Source organism: Vulpes vulpes, chromosome 13 (genome assembly GCF_048418805.1).
Source record: "Vulpes vulpes isolate BD-2025 chromosome 13, VulVul3, whole genome shotgun sequence".
NCBI classification, from domain to species: domain Eukaryota; kingdom Metazoa; phylum Chordata; class Mammalia; order Carnivora; family Canidae; genus Vulpes; species Vulpes vulpes.
Genome location: NC_132792.1, coordinates 119938630 through 119956457, shown reverse-complemented (window position 1 = coordinate 119956457; position 17828 = coordinate 119938630). Strand labels below are relative to the sequence as shown.

General features: G+C 40.5%; 1 protein-coding gene across 1 annotated transcript in view; it reads left to right on the top strand.

The window, feature by feature from the left end:
* Nucleotides 1–1717: 1717 nt before the first annotated feature.
* CD5L (CD5 molecule like) overlaps nucleotides 1718–17828 on the top strand; it is a 30265-nt gene continuing 14154 nt past the window's right edge. Inside the window, exon 1 of the mRNA XM_072732645.1 lies at nucleotides 1718–1753. The gene's annotated coding sequence lies outside the window, so the exon portion shown is untranslated. The remainder of the gene's footprint in view (nucleotides 1754–17828) is intronic.

Below are 17828 nucleotides of genomic sequence, written 5' to 3'. Positions count from 1 at the left end.
CTCATTCAGGCTGCAGAAGTGGGTGTCAGGTGGATATTGTCCAGGAAGATGAGGCCACTTTGGAATGTGGGGTACTGAAGCCCTCTCCCAAGAGTAGAGACGCCCAAGGCAAAGCTGAAGGATTTAAGCTGATATCTATGGCCATCTTCTGCTACCAAGGAGGAAAGCGGGGAGGCGGGGGGTGGCATGTCTTGCCAACAAGTGGTAGCTGCCTGGGAAATGACCCTGTGGTTCTAAAAATAGCCCACCATCTGTACAGGGAAAACCCCAGTGTGGTGTTTCACCACACCGATCCAGGCCCATCACCAACAAAACACAAAGTCAACTCCAATAGGACACGGGAGTGTCTCTTCCCCAGGACTAGCAGGCCCACGGGCAGAGGTGGCAGTGGAGATTTCAGAAAGCCATGTGCTGTGGCATTGAAAACGGGCTTCCTGTCATTTTTCAATGTTCCCTTTCATGAAATCCAGGTGGACTCCTTTCCGCAGCCCGAGTCTGAGGCCTTGGGGGATTGAATACCAAGGCTTACCCCACTGTGAGAAGGTGGTGGACAATGCCCAGAGGGCACTCTCTGACCAGAAAGATGAATCGAAGAGTGTCTCTGAGTTTGGTTCTTTCAGGTTCCAAGTATACATGAGAGCATATGGCATTGGTCTTCCTCTGACTTACTTCCCTAGTTTTATTTTGTTGCTGTTTGCTTTTTTAAAAAAATATTTTATTTATTCATGAGAGCCAGAGAGAGAGAGAGGCAGAGGCACAAGCAGAGGGAGGAGAAGCAGGTTCCATGCAGGAGCCTGATGCAGGACCTGATCCCGGAACTCTGGGATCACCCCCTGAGCCGAAGGCAGACACTCAACGGCTGAGCCACCCAGGTGTCCCTGTTGTTTGCTTTTTTAATGGCCGAGCACTATTCTGTGTATCTACACACACCTCTTCATCCGTTCATCCATCCATGGGTGTGTGTGTTGGCTGCTTCCATGTCTAGGCTGCTGTGGACAATGCTGCAGTAAACACGGCGTGTGGACACCTTTTCCAGCCAGTGTTTTCATTTCCTTTGGGTATATTCCCAGGACTGGAATTGCTGGATCATATGGTGGTTCTATTTTCTATATAGATCCTATATATATAGGATCCTGTATACGGTCTCGTCTCCCACAGTCAGTCCCCAACAACGCTAACGTCTTTTGTTACTGTAGGACTCAGGACACTGACATTGGCACATAGGACTTACTCAGAGTTTACTAGTTGCCATGCACGTATTTGATTTACTTGTGCCTGTGTGTGTGTGTGTGTGTGGATGTGGCGGTATGCAATTTTGTCATGTGTGCAACTTCCTGTAATTACCGCAACAATCAAGATCCTTAACCGTACCCTTGTGCTCCCCACCCCCTCCGCACACTTCCCCAGCTCTGACCAGCCATTAACCCAGTCTCTACCTATAAAACTATGTTACTGCACAAGTGTTACATAAATGGAATCATGGAGTATGTACCCTTTTGAGACTGGCTTTTTATTCCTGTTTGGCATAATTCCCTGAGGACCATTCAAGTTTTTGCCTGCATCAATAGTTTGTTCCTTTTTTTATCGAAGAACGTAGCACACTTTGCTGAACCATTCAATTGTGGAAGGACATTTGGGGAGTTTTCAAGTTGGGGCTATTATGAATAAAGCTGCTGTAAGCATTTATGTACACGTTTCTGCTTAAAAATGAATTTTCGTTTCTCTGCCAAGAGTATAAGTGTTGGGTTGTATGGTAAGTCCATCTTTAGTACGTATTTTTAAAAAAATCTGCCAAATTATTCTCTGGTATGGATGTGCTGTTTTGTGTCCCCAACAGTGTCCACATGACTTTGCCCTCTGATAGGTGTGTAGTGACAGCTCACTGGCTTGTGTTGGTTTTCCTCTGGTAGCTGGTGTTGTGATTCTACTCTTGTGGTTACTTGTCATCTGTTTGTCCTTTCTAATGAGTGTCTTCTGTCTTTTTTATATTGGGTCTTCAGTTTTTCTAATGGTTAATTTTGATGTTTTTAAAATATGGCCTAGATACCAGTGCTTTGCTGGATATGTGGTTTAAAATATTTTCTCCCAGCTCATAGCTTGCACTTTCATCCTCTGAACAGGAGCCGTTGCAAAGCAAAAGTTTTACATTTTTACAAGGTCTGATTTATCAATTTTCCTTTTCATGGGTTATGTTTTTAGTGTCAAATCTAATAAACCTTTGCTTTTGTAATCTTTACCATACAAATTATGTACATAATTTTGTTGGATTAATATCTAAGTCATTTTTCTTTGAAGAAATTGTAAATAGCATGTGTTTTATTTTTATTTCCACTGGTTTGCTGTCAGTATACAGAAATTTGGTTGATTTTTGTGTGTCAATCTTGTATCCCTTGACCAGATCCCTTACTTTTTAATTCTAGGAAGGGTTTTTTGTTTGTTTGTTTTTGGTAGACCCTCGGGGGTTTCCTGTTTTGACAATCATGCTATCTACAAATGGAGGAAGTTTTATTTCTTCCTTTCTAATTTGCACGCCCTTTTTTGTACTTGCCTTATTACAGTGGCTAGAATGTCCTGTCCATTGAATAAGAGTGGCGGGAACAGATATCCTTGTTTTGCTCCTAATCTTAGGGAAGAAATATTCGATATTTCACCATTACGTATGATGTGAGCTATAGAGTTTTAGTAGATGCTCTTTATGAGGTTGGGTCTACTAAGTCATTTGATTTCCACTTGTTTGAAGATTTTACTGTTTCTTTTCTGAAATTCATTTCTAGTTTTATTCCATTATGGTTGGAGAATATATTCTGTGTGATTCCAGCTATTTTATCTTTGTTTTCTTTCATCACCCAGGAAAGAATCTGGAAATAGTCTGACCTGGTGAATGTTCCATGCAGTCTTGGAAAGAAGGTGCATGCTGCTGTTGGGTGGAGGGTCCTAGAGCTGTCACTCAGACCCGTTGCTTGGTGGTAGTGTTCAGTGACTCCGTATCTGTGCTTGCTACATCAGTTGCTAAGAGTGGGGTACTGGGGTCTCCAACTAGTATTGTGGATCAATTCCCATGGACTTCATTTTTTTTTTCCTCAGCTTTATGATTCTCTTAGTTTTAAAATACACTTTCACATATCATGGGGCTTGTACCCTTTAGTACTCTTTCAAAATTTCTCTGATCATCCCTATTTCCTTAGGTTTATTTCCTCATGTGAATTTTAGAATGAGCTTATCTAGTAAAAAAAGACAAAAAACAAAATGAATTCTGCGTTTTTATCAAAATTACATTAAACTTATAGGCACATAAATCATTAACAACTCCATAAATAACATTCATGAAAAGTAAATATATAAGTAACATTTATGGTACTGAGAGTCTGAGAATAGGGTTTGAGTTGCAGTGTTATTCAAATCCTGTGTTATCTTATTCATTACAGCTTGAAAATGTCTTTATGTAAGTTCTGCAGTGTTTTGCTTAGCTTATTGTGAGGTATCTCCGCCTTATCTTTTTTTTTTCTATGTACAAATGGGATCTTTTAGGGTCACCTGGGGGGTTCAGTCAGTTAAGCATCTATCTTTGGTTCAGGTCATGATCCCAGAGTTCTGGGATCGAACCCCATGTTGGGCTCCCTGCTCATGAAGGGCCTTCTTCTCCCTCTCCTCCTTTCTTGTGTTCTCTGTCTTGCTATCTCTCTTGCTCTCAAATAAATAAAATCTTTTTAAAAATGGGATCTTTTATTCTATTTTCTTACTAATGGCTGGCTTTAACTGTTTTAGGGCTCTTGATTCATATTGTCAAAAGGATTACTAGAACCAGGATATAAGCACATGTTCATTATCATACTCTGAGCCTACGCACAGGTAACTGGGCATGATTGAAATTCTCAAAACTCCCCCAACTGACTTTCCATGTCCCATTAAGAGTCTGTGTGCTTACGATGGCTAAAAGGTTCTAGCTATGCCTCCTGGCTCCCAGACACACTTTCTGGCCTCACCTCCCATCACTTCCTCTCATGCTGCCAATCCACTATAGCCTTCTTGGCATTCCTAGAAAATAGCCTAGAAAATTCCTAGAAAATCAGCACTCCCCTGCATCAGGGCCTTTGCACTGGCTATTCCATTTGCTTCAATTATCCCCCCAGCCAGCACCATGGTCTGTCCCTTCATCTGCTCCCAAGTCACCTTATCATTGAGGCCTTGCCTGGCCAGCTCGCCCAGAAGAGCAGCTGTCTCCTCATTTCCTTTACCTTCTTGGTAAAACAGCATTCATCAAAATACAAAACACCATGTACCTTATTTATCTTTTCTCTCCCCACTGGAATGTGAGCTCCACAAGGCCAAAGACTTTACTTTGTATTTACCTCGACATCAGGCATGTCCAATGGTGCCTGCTCCACGGACATGCTCAGTAAGTGTTGGCGGAAAGGGCTTGGAAAGGAGTGACTCCTTAGCATCTGTCAAACTCCATGCTGCCTCAAATGGCTCCACACGGGCTACCTTTGCTTTCCCTTCCCATGCTGTGGGGGCTATCTATGCCTTGAAAGGAGAGAAGAGGGCAGTACACACGAACTGACAGCAGAGGACACTGTGGCACTTGCATCAGGCGTTGGGCTAGATCCCAGGTTTAGGAAGCACTGGCAAAATCACTTCCTTTTCTCTCCTCACAGGAAGCAAATGTCTGGGTGCAGAACTGGCACCCAACTTCGTGTTTCTGATGGGGGCTTCCATAGCTTCTTAGAAGGGAGAAGGATGTTCCTGGGCTGTATGTGATGGGGAAGCGCAAGGGCCCTGCAGCCCCTCACTTCTTCCCTCTTTACTAGAACAGAAAGTGGTCCAGATGGTCTTTGAGTCAGGCTTGCTATTGGGTCGGGGTTGACAAACTTCCTTTTAGGCTCCTCTTTAGGGACAAAAACCACAGGGCATTAGCACTGCTTCCCATCATGGACAAATACTGATTGAATGCTTGATGCTAAATGCAGTTTCTCTAAGAGCTCCTCACTTAATAAATCTACTCTACCTCTCAGTCCTTCATTCAACCATAAATCAAAATATGCAAAATATATAAAGCTAAGGTGGTGCTTGCAAAAGAATGTTCATTATTAGGGTATTAATTATGCTGAAAATAATGAAATCACCCAATTTTAGGGGATTGGTTAGATTAATTATTGCATTTTCACAAAACGAAATAGTGTGTAGTTATGTATGAAGTAAATATATATTTTTTGATGTACAGAGATACATAATATAGAGCTAAGTAAAAAAAAGAGACCATAAGGGCACCTGGGTGGCTCAGTCCATTAAGCATCTGACTACAGTTCAGGTCATGATCTCAGAGTCCTGGGATTGTGCTCTAAGCTCAACAGGGAGTCTGCTTCTAAGCTTTTCCTCGGCGCCTCCCCCTACTCATGCTCTCTCTCTCTCTCTCTCTTCCAAATAAATAAATATCTTAAAAAGAGACATTATGAAATAGTGTTATAGTAGAATCCTACTACATATTTATGAAGAAATTACTTTTTAAAAACTAGTATCGGGGCACGTGGGTACTCGATGGGTTGAGCACAAACTCTTGGTTTTGGTTCAGGTCATGATATCCAGGTCCTGGGATCGAGCCCCACTTTGGGCTCCACACTCAGTGGGGAGTCTGCTTGAGATTCCTTCCCTCCCTCTACCTTGGCCCTCTTCCACTCACGTTCTCCCACTCTCTCAAATACATAAATAAAGCTTAAAAAAACCCCTGAATATTAACTTGTGTCATTAATCTAGAGATTGAAAACACATTTTATCTTAGGAAGAGAACTGCTCTTTCATTGGAGAACACTTTGGTGCACCTTCTGGTTCTGTTAGGAAATGCATGCCTTCCCTCTCCCAGCCCAGCACCACACCTAGGGAGTGAGTGGTTACCAAGTGTGGCCAAAGTTCTTCCGAATAATAAAATAAAAGAAATCATAAACAATACTGAGGAATAATTTTCAAAAATATTACACAGTCATTTTTCTCACTGTTGGGTTAGAGTCCCGGATTGTTCCTTCAGGCTGGAACTTCCTTCTGTGGGGACAGCCCTTAGTTGCCTCATTCATGACAAACACAGCATGTGTCCAGCACTTCACACGTACAAAGGACATCATTCACATCGTTGGAAGTGTTGGGGGCTCAAAACTGCCTGTAAGGTGGGCAGAGGAAAACACTCTTACACTTATCCTCAGTAATGCCATACCCCAAATCTCAGTGCTGGTAACTACTAAACACTATCTGTGTATATTTTAGAATTAGTATCTTAAACGTTATTAGTATCACAGCCAAACATATAGAGCTCAATTAATTCTCATGAACAAAGACTGTCATGCCACCGAGTGGTCTATGAGTGTGAGGAGGGTTAGAGCATTTCCACGCTCTTCTCACCTGCTGTATGGTAGGGTTTCATCCAATCAACAGACGGTTTGCAGGACACAGAGTCAGAGGGAAGGGCTGGGGATAAATCACTTGAACTGTGGTAGCTCTTGATCCTCTCTCCCCTAAACAGGCGTTCCCAGCTCCTGTTGCTCTGCAGCCCACTTGTCCAAGTAAGACCTTGATCCCCTAGGCCCTTGGTTGAGGTGGGTGGTCCTGGGTTGCTGGAGCCCTTGGACTTCCATTTCCTGCTGTAGCAGGCCCACCTGAGGCTTTATGTCCCCTCTGGTTTATGCCAAATTATCCCCAAAATAACATGAAGGAAATACGTTGGGAAGCATTGACTGGAAGTACATTTTCCTTTTGACTTTATCTTGTATCAGTATCCTCTCTGCAGACTGTACTGGTGACACGCACATGCACGCCTAGCCACTGGTCCTAGCACAGGGCAGTGATTCTCCAGGCTGAAGCAGGCAGGAGGGAAGGACCTGCCAGTGTGTATCAATTCCTACTTACAGAAACTGGGGAGAAAGTGGATGTCTCTGCCAGCACAGGTCTCAGAAGCTCAAGGAGACTGATTTGCTCTGTTTTTCTTTTCACTTTCCACCTACAACCTACCTTTGTGCATTCAGGTAATTAAGAAAAACTTTTCTAGATCAGGTGAGCTTCTGTGCCGCCTGGAGCGTATGATCTCCATTAAATTGTTACAGATGAAAATGGCTGAGAGCCATTGATAGTCAATCCTGGTTCTTCATTTATCATTTTGTATTAGAGTTTCCAAGGTGACAGCTTGCTGATTGCTACCTTGTGATGCTCTGGGCTGCTCCCTCGGAGTTGGGAGCTACCAAGCCCTATCAAAACAAATCTACAAATGATTCTTTTTGGTGGTGACTTCTGTTGGGAAGAACTGGGCAATGGTCTCTCCCTTTCTCTCATATGTTGAATCTTGTGTGTCTGCGTTTCCCAGAGTGAGCATTTTTTTTTTTTTTAATCCTAGGGCTGCATCCTCAATGTGCGGCTTCAATCATGATTTTGACTCTGAATCAGATTTGGTATTTATGACACCCTCTGTTACTTCACTTCCCAGTGCACTGGTTCAAACATTTTTGTATATTTTGACATTTACTTTCCTCTTGTGGGGATATTTCAAAAATGGGATTACTGAACCAGAAAGAATTTGAAGAGATCTTTTCACATATTGTGAAATTATTTTTCGGAAAAATTACCATTTTTACATTTTTCAATGCTACTAGCAATATACTTGATTATTTTTTTAAAGATTTTTATATATTTTTTTATTAATGAGAGGCACAGAGACACACACACACAAACACACAGAGCACGGCAGAGACACAGGCAGAGGGAGAAGCAGGCTCCATGCAGGAAGCTGAACGTGGGACTCAGTCCTGGGTCTCCAGGATCATGCCCTGGGCTGAAGGTGACGCTAAACTGCTGAGTGACCCAGGCTGCCCAACATACTTGATTCTAAACAACCTTCCATTATTGCAATGTATCCTTTATGTGTATTTTCATTAATGTAACTGCATTACCTAGGAAAATATTGAGGTATAAGTACGCATGCCTTTTTCTTGTTCCTCTACCTAAGTAGAATTCACTGCCTGCTCTACTCAGCATCCAGCCTTGATAGAGCTAGTGGGATGGAGAAGCCCAGAGCTGAGGGACTGATTTCTGGAGAGAGAGCACAGGGGTAGCTGGAGAAGAAAATACTCTGAACAAAAAAGAGAAGAATGTTAGAGATAGAAGAGGTGAAGAAAGAGGAGAGTCAGGGGAACCAGCATTGGAAAAAGGTTTTTTGTTTGTTTGTTTGTTGGTTGGTTTTAGAAGAGTTGCTATACTGAGTGCAATTTTGAGGGGAAAAGGTATAAAAATGAGATATTAGGGAAACATGGCTTTGTGTTTTGGATGCAATTTCCTTTTAAATATAGTTAGGAAAGAGATAAACTTCAGTATGACTTCTACACTCTTTGGCCTATGATATCAACAAAAAGGAATATATCCCTATCAAGTTATGATGATCTTCAAAATACCCACTCTGGGCTCTCCTTGAGGAGCCTCCTCCTCCCTCTGCCTGTGTCTCTGCCTCTCTGTGTCTCTCATGAATAATAAATAAAATCTTTAATAAAAATAAAAACAAAAACAAAATACTCAAATTTAAAAAGATATTGCAGAGAACACTGTGAAATCTTACTAATGCTCACTGGGGAAATAATACAATTTTGACCCCTGGGTGTATTAGATGAGGAACCAGTGCTCTAGTGTTAAGTGAGTTCATTCATATGAAGTCTAAAATAACTCCTCCATAGATAGGTCAGACTTTGCTTTTCGACCCAGCTTCCAAAGAATTACAGTTTCATAATAGAGTCTTTCCTAGAAGGAGAAAGGTTTTGGGTAGCCTTTTGTCTTTCCCTCCACCTAAGACAGGGCCTCCTAGGGACTGTGCGGCCATTCTGTGCACCATCAAACAAGTATCAAACCACAGTTCCAGACCACATGCTTGCCAGCAAGGAGTGAAATTCATGGTGAGGAGATGGTAGAGGAAGACCCCTAGCTCTTGTAAGATCCCTCCCCACCTCCCCAAGGTTACAGGTTGGCTGATCTGGAAGGTAAAGTAGTATCAGGGATTTAATCATTCTCTGTGAGGTCTAGCTGATGCCTGTAATGTCCCCCATGAGTGTCACAGACTTGGAAACCAACCGGAACTTCCCAGGATACGGGAAGGAAAGGAGACCCAAGAGATAATCAGAGAAGAGTGACATCTGGTGGCACCAGGAGGGAGGGAAAAAGTAGACCCTTGAATTCCACAAGAGGCAAATACAGTCAGATATTTGAATGACAGCAGTCAGCTCGTCCTGTCAATGTATTTTCTGCAGGACTGTGATGAATTTCCAAAATATAAGGTTTTATAAACCAAAATTTGGCAGACACTTTGGCTGAGCCAGAGAACGCCACCCCAAAGGGTGGCAGAGAGCAGCCGTGAGAACTCAGCAGAACAAGATTACACCAAGGGCAAGGATGAACTTTGAGGTTGAAGGGACTCTGAGTGACCCAATTAGATTTTTTAAACCTCCTTAAATGATCACAATAGTTTCCCTGGGTAAAAACTTGGCAGAGATTAAAGCTAAAGTGTTGATATTCCATATATGCCTCACCCTTGTCCTTTGTGGGAAATCCCTTGTTTGTGCTGCTCAGCTGTGTCGATCAATATAATCGAAGGAGATTATATTAGATCAATATGACCCAATGTGAGTTTTAGAGTGTGTTTGAAGGTGGACTGAGGACACATAAAAGACTTTGCCAATACTTGTGGTAAACACTGTCAATATATTGAGTAATAACAGCAACAAAAACTAAAAAACAATATGTAATACAAGGTTTTGCTAATGGAAGTTTAACACATATATTCAAAGGGGCTTGGAGATTAATTAAATTTCCTAGACACTTTCAACTGTGTTTGTAAATCCCAGTAGATAGTCTGACTAATAAATCTCACATACTTAAGTAATCACAAATCAATAAATCACATTTAGAAATATGGTGCCTATTATGTTTTCTGCAGTGATGTTTACAAAGAGTACAATTCTCTTACAACTTTCAACTTAAAGCCACAATCTTAAAGGGCAAATTCCTCCTCCACCATCGAGTGGTTTGCTTTATTTATTTGATCACAGAGAAATGTGAACAGTTTGGGAAATGTCTGTGTGAACAGTTTGGGAAATATCCAGAGTAACATCAAGATAGATGAGCAGGACCCCATGTTGCCACTTATAATGCTTGCCCTGTGTTTACTCAAAGCAGCTTCCCATCAAAGGTTTGGAGCTCTGACACCCTTAGTTAGGGTACTAGGTTCTCTAGAGTCCCTGCTCCCTGGTGTTTAATGCATCTGGCAAGGTGGTTGGTAAATTGCACACCACTGGCCACTCTTATGAATGCAGAGACACCAGTTAGGCTTTTATTGAATTAGGTGACCATATGGATTCTATTTCTATAATATCAGAGAAATGAGAGCTTGTATAAATTATTAAATGGAAAGAAAAGTTATATGCCAATAATTAAGAATATTGGGGTTCTTTTCTTAGAATATAATGAAAATTCTTTCTTAATTAGAAAATTTTTTAGAGAATTATGTTCAAAACACATATTAGAGCTCAAATAAATATTGATTTTTTCTCTCAAAACACCTCTTTCAATGATTTAGAATTGTGTAATATGTGTAAATAAATCATTTATTTGTTACACATTTTAAAAATGGTTAATTTATTAGGTATTTAACTATCCAAATTATCTTAAATATTACAAATATTCAAAGCACCAAATATACAAAGATCATTTCTCAACACAGTAGAGAGTTAACAATACGTGTTTTCTTCACTTTGTAATATCAATTCCTACTTCCCTCTTTAACTGGGCTTAAGCCTCTGATTCATGAAAGAAACAATTTTTACATTTTGATGTAATTTGGAGTTACTAAATATTAGGAATTCGGTTAATTGCTAGTTATAGAAATCTGAGTGATGATAGCTTTACAGTGTTAGGAATTTGTTTTCATTTCACCTGAAAAACATTTATTCCTGCAAAAGTGGGATCTTCACAAAGAGGATCATAAAGTCTGATGGGTTATGCAGGGTCAACCCTTCACTCACAGTATTATCTTCCTCCTACTGAATTTGACACTTTTGTCATTTTCAGTGTCTTGGGCTCTTTCTAGCTTTCTTTTCTGTCATCCTTAGCACCTGGCTTTATCCTAAAGGTTGCCTCAAGGTTGCAGCTGCACATTCCCATGTGAAATAGTCAGAAGGAAGAAGAACAGCAAGCCTTCCATGTTGAGTTAGCCTCATTCCCTCCAAAGAGGGATATTTCAAACAGCTTCTGTCCATGCACCATTGTCTGGAATGCAGCCATGTGGCCACTCCTATCTGCAGAGGAGCAGGTGGGAACCTGAGTGTTCATCAGTCACATCACTGCCCCCTGCTGTTACTAGACAGGCAGGGAGTGGACTGTTTGGTGGGCACAGCAGCCTCTGCCACACCCTGCTGACCACCTTGGCTTTATTATGTAGGTGGACTGATGATGCATGTAGGACATCTGAGGTTACAGACCTCTAGGATTACTTTCTCCAAAACTGTGAAAAGTAAGTTGAGCTTTGTTTTCTTTTCTCCATCAGTAGAGACTTTAAATCCACAACCTATAAATGGGTTAGTCTTGCTGCTCACTGTCCCCAGATGCAAATTACATCTTGACAAAATTTCAAGCCTGATCTGAGACTATGAACCCCCTCCCCCCATTAGGTGTCTGTTTTATATACTGAGAACAGTGGTGAACAAGATAAATAGCATCCTGTCTCCTATGGAGCTCCTAAGTGAGCCTGAGGCAACCTATCAAGTCTCCTGCAGGGGCTACATTTGAGACAGGGAGGTGAAGTGCATGGAATGATGACCTGAGACCTTTAGGGGTATGGACAACTTCAGAGACACCAATATGGAGGGATGACCTTACCTGAAGACCAAATGGCATGATCCAGACATCTACATGAAGAGAAAGTATCTACTGAGAACCAGATCCCTAATATGTGCCTTCCTGTACTCTGTCCTGCACACACTTGATCCTGGAGTCCTTCTCAAGGATTAAGTGGAAGGGGAAAACATTGGGTCAAGTGAGAAAACTCTGATACAGCAGAAGTTAACCTGTATTGGCAAGATTGAAGTCTATTTATTGGGCAGTAGGAAGAATGGAGACTAGAGATAGAAATTCAACTTAGTTATAAAGCTTATGAGAAAATTGTCATTGTTGTGCACTTGGTTTATGAAGTATTATATTTCTGTTCAGTATATCTGGTTATAAATCTAATTGAATCAGTATCATCTAGAAATCATTTTGGTGTCAGTATGTGGCATGGTGATTAAGATTAGTATTTGGATTAGCATTAAAATATATTCTAGGACGGAGGCCAGGGTGGCTCAGTGGCTGAGCATCTGCCTTCGGCTCAGGTTGTGATGCTGGGGTCCTGGGATCGAGTCCCTCATTGGGCTCCTTGTGGGGAGCCTGCTTCTCCCTCTGCCTGTGTCTCTGCCTCTCTCTGTGTGTCTCAAATAAATAAATAAATAAATAAATAAATAAATAAATAAATAAATAAAATCTTAAAAAATATATATATTCTAGGAGATATTGATGGTCAGAATCACTAGAAGGTTTTTCATGTAATTTTGGATTGAATACAGCTGAAAAAAAAGTAAACTCACTCATGTTTTGGCAATGCAAAGATAACTGCAGATATGAGAAAGTTTTTAATTTTTCAGTGAGATTCAGGTAAATTTTAATAATAAAGTAAGAATTACATTGTGGAGATTTTTAGAGGAAGACTTATAATCAAGGTAGATGTAGGAAATATCAATGATGCTCTTGGTTCAGGATTGTTACTTTGACTTGAGTATATATGAAACACATGGCTTCAATTTAAGGCTAAGAATGATGAGTAGATGCCAGGTTTGGGCTTCATCAGGGTTTGTATTGAGAGTAAAAGAGTCCAGATGCACATGATCACTTCATTGTCTTCCTGAGGTTGTATTGAAGCAAAGAGAGCCAAAAGATGGGATGTCACATAATCAGATAATTCATACTTTGGGATCAAGTTGAGGGAGCAACTCAAGTTGCCTGTCATGGGTTCAGGCTTAGAGAAGACCAGGAAATGGACTGATAAAAAAATAGAAATAGAAACAAGTCAAGGGCTGGGGAAAAGGAAAGTGTTGGAAAGTTCAAGGAAAGAGAAGCCACATTCAGAGGTGGGGGGTGGTGTTTAAAGTTTTAGAGAAGTAGTTCTAGGCAATGACAAGGCCCGAGCCATAGGACTGGGAGGGAGCGAAAGTAGGAGTCTCAAAAGCTAGGAGTTTAGGGGATTGAGAAGAGGCTGTCAGTAAGAGGCTTATCCAAATTAGGGAGATGGGGTGGGATGTGGGGGGTGGGCAAGCCTAAAGCTGTGTGGGAGTAGGCAGTTGGCTGGAGAATATTGATGTCTCAGAGGTGAGAAGCCAAAAATATCAAGAAGCTTACCCACTATGTTTTCTTCTAGGAGCTTCATGGCTTCAGGTCTCACACTCTAGTCTTTCATCCATTTTGAGTTTATTTTTTGTACAGTGTAAGATGGCTGTCCAGTTTCCCAACACCATTTATTTAAAAGACTATTTTTTCCCTGTTGTATATTTTTGGCACCTTTGATGAAAATTAATTGACTAGATATGCGTGGGTATATTCCTGGGCTCTGTTCTGTTCCACTGATGTATGTGTTTATTTTTGTGCCAATACCATATTGTTTTGATTACCACAGCCTTGTAATATAACTTGAAATCTGGAATTGTGATGCCTCCAGTTTTGCTTTTCTTTTCCAAGATTGCTTCGGCTATTTAGGGTCTTTTGGGGTTCCATGCAAACTTCAGGGTTCTTCATTGTAATTCTGTGAAAAATACCATTGATATTTTGGTAGGGATTGTATTAAATCTGTAGATTGCTTCAGGTAGTATGGACATTTTAAGAATATAAAATCTTCCAATCTATGAGCATGGAATGTCTTTTCATTTGTTCATATCTTCTTCAGTTTCTTTAATCAATGTCTTATCATTTTCAGAGTATAAGTCTTTCACTTCTTTGATTAAATTTATTCCTAAGGTATTTGGTTGTTTTTTTTTTTTTTGGTGCAATTGTAAATGGCATTGTTTCCTTAATTTCTCTTTTTTCTACTTTGTTATTAGTGTATGGAAGCAGAAGATTTCTGTATATTCATTTTGTATCCTGCAACTTTACTGTATTCAATTATTCTAATAGTTTTTGGTGTAGTATTTAGGGTTTTCTATGTATAGTATTATATCATCTGCAGATAGTGACAGTTTTACTTCTTCCTTTCCAACTTGGATGCCTTTTATTTTCCTTTTTCTTGCCTAATTGCTCTGTAAGACCAAAGAACTTCTAGAACTATGATGAATAAAAGTGGTGACAGTGGACATCCTTGTTTTATTCCTGATCTTACAGGAAAATCTTTCAGTTTTTCACAATTGAAGATGATGTTAGCTGTGGATTCATCATAAATGGCCTTTATTATGTTGAGATATGTTCCTTCTAAACCCACTTTGTTGATAGTTTTTATGATCTTGATAGTAATGAGCAGATGTTGAATTTTGTCAAATACCTTTTCTACATTTATTGAAATGATCGTATGGTTTTATCCTTCATTTTATTCATGTGGTGTATCATGTTGATGGATTTGCAGATATTGAACCATCTTTGCATTCCTGGAATAAATTCCACTTGAAGGTGGTGAATGATCCTTTTAATGTATTATTGAATTTGGTTTGCTAATTTTTTTTGGAGAATTTTATATCTATGTTCATCAGGAGTATTTGCCTGTACTTTTCTTGGTAGTATCTATGGTTTTGGTATCAGGGTAATACTGGTCTCATAGAATATATTTGGAAGCTTTCCTTCCATTTTTGGAATAGTTTGAGAAGAATAGATATTAACTCTTTTTTAAATGTCTTGCAGAATCCACCTTTGAAGCCATATGGTCTTGAATTTTGTTTGCTAGGGAGGCCAGGGCTCCTGCACAGAGCCTGGGGTGGTAGGAGGCAGCCACAGAAAGTGCTTATATACTAATTTAGCAAAGGCTTCTTTGCTTGTTATAACAAGTCCTGTGGGTCTTGTGAATGATGGCCCTATTGGTTATCAGAGACCAATGAGTTGGGGGCATATCCCTTGGGTGAAAGCTGTAGAATTTGGAGTGCTAGATGTGTGGTCTAAACTCCTCCTCAGGGGGAAGCTGGAAGTTGGAGGTTCCTCCCTGAATTAGGGTGCTGTGCCATGGGTGGGGTTTGTGGTGAGAATGTGTCTCAGCCTTTCCTACCCATTTTAGTGTGGGTATTTTCTGAGTTGCACAATGTGTAGGAGTCACTTGACTTGTTTCCAGATTTCTCTCAGAGGGAATCAATCCGTATATTGTATACTTGGTGTGTCTATGGGAAGAGGGAAATTCAGGAGCCCCCTATGTTGCCATCTTGGTGAGGTCCAAAAAGGGTTTTAACTCAAGTTGGCTCATAGCACTTCAAGGTTAATTACAAACTCCAGTCCCCTGGTTTCACAATCTTTGAACATGTCCCGAGAGATGGCCTAGAACTCATGTTTCCAGATCTTAGGGCCTCCGCCTATAATGTGATCATGTGAAAAATCAGATTTATGAGTAAAAGAGGCACTACTAATGATTTTATAGGCGAGTTATGAGAAAAGTTAAAGAATTCACATTACTCCTGCACAACAGAAAATAAAATCAAATAAGTACCAGTTAAACATTTTAATTCATTCTTCCCAGTGTATCTCTTCTTAGCCTCAGAGAAACCGATTCTTGGTTCTACCCCAAGAGATATAAGATATCTGTATCTGTGTCCATGTTTATATCTGAGTCTGTACCTGTATTAACATACATCTCCATAGAGTTTCTCCATTTATACACTGAGGAATTTTAAGCAACTTACTGATATTTTCAATATCAACAGTTAATATTAAATTACCAATTTATTTAAATAGTAATTAATCAGTTATGAATTATAATTTATATTATTTATGATTAATATGATTATAAATCATTATTAGTCAAAATTTATTAATTAACCAAATAGAAAAGATAAAATGTTATTCTAGAAAAGTTACATATACACAGTAGCATTCAAAATATACTGCCTTCTGATATGGCACTTCTTCTAGAGGCTTGAAAATGCCTGGCACACAAGAAAAAATTAGCCCGTATCTCTAGTTAAATTAATAAAATTTGATTAAAATCTTGTTACCAGCTTCAAGGGCACTGAAAGAGCAGTGACAGAGAATGTCTATGGTCTACTTGTCCTGGACTCCTTCTTATTCTCCATACCCTTGGCCCTCTTGTAGGTCGCTGTCATCTCTGCATTCCATTCCCATCCTCTTTTCAGGAATAGGTGACATGTTCCAGAACATAATAGAGAGCAAGAAAATAAACAAAAGAAACTGACACCCAGACCCGTGGAATGGGATGGTGTGAACATTCAGAAGAGGAACTGTAGAATCGGGAGAAGAGACATCTGGACTGGACAGAACAGAAATGGTTCTCTTGGTCACACAGATTAATGAAAATCATCACCTCTGGGTGAAGAAGGATTGGCCTTTGACAGAGAAGCATTTTCACAGTGGAGTAGGAAGCACAGTAGACTATGCATTGACTCATTGCAGAACACTCATTTCACCACTTAGATAATGTCCTCCATAGTAGGGCAGCAAAGTGCAGTGATGTCCAGTAACCCCTGGAACACTTCCCAGTCTGGGTTTGGCCCGTCAGACAGTCCCTCTTGCCCTCTTCTCCTAGCCCTGTACTGGAATATTTATTCTTACCTTACCAGAATAGGAGTTTTTTTTTTTTTTTTTTAACATGGCAATGCCCATCTTTCATAGGTACTAGGTTTAGGGTCAAGGATGTTCAAGGAATGAGTTTTGGGTCAGAGAAGAGCTAATGTAGGCTACTTAGCACTAGGAAGCAAGCCTTTACTGCTGGCTACTTATCTGAGGTATCATCCCCTAGAGTACTTGCTTTGCTGTCACTTTTGATTTCCCATTTAAAAGAGGAACACGAAAGTAGATTAAGCAAGATTAAGTTAGTTAAATATTGATTCAATAAAAGGCAGAAATGAAAACTGATCATTCTAGCAAAAAAAAAAAAAAGTCTTAATACTACTCAACAAAGCTACTTGCAAAGGGCCAAAGTATCTTGCTCAAGGTCACACAGCTATTAATTGACTGAGTTAGAACCATCAGGAACACCTTCTCCTGCCCATTGTGTCCACGTTGCATTGTATAGGTGGAGGGATAGAGGCCAAGGTGTGTCCAAAAGGAAGAACTGGCAGGAAATAAGTATTCTGTCTATGTGGAGTTTGTGTGACCGAAGGAAGATCTGAAAAGCTAACAGCAAATGGAGGCCCACTTGCCTCCAAAGCACATGCTCTCAACTTCTTAACTCAAGTTGGCTCATAGCACTTCAAGGTTACTTACAAACTCCAGTCCCCCGGTTTCACAATCTTTGAACATGTCCTGAGAGATGGTCTAGAACTCATGTTTCCAGATCTTAGGGCCTCTGCCTATAATGTGATCATGTGATGCCTCTTTGTAAGGATGATTCTGAGCAAGTTGAGAAAAGCACAGGCTCAAGTTCCAGGGCAGCGCACACGAGGGACATCAGGACAGCCAGGGCCAGTTGTTCTGCTAGCAGGACATGGACAGCCAGGCAGGATGCAGATGGGCAACCAGGTTTCCTCTCTGTGGTCCCCATTCTTCTGACTACTACTCCTTGTCCTTATCTCTTGGATTTCTCATTTTGGGTGCCTAAAGAATGAGAGGTCACTACAGTGTCACTGTTCTCCTAGGGTAGGATGCAG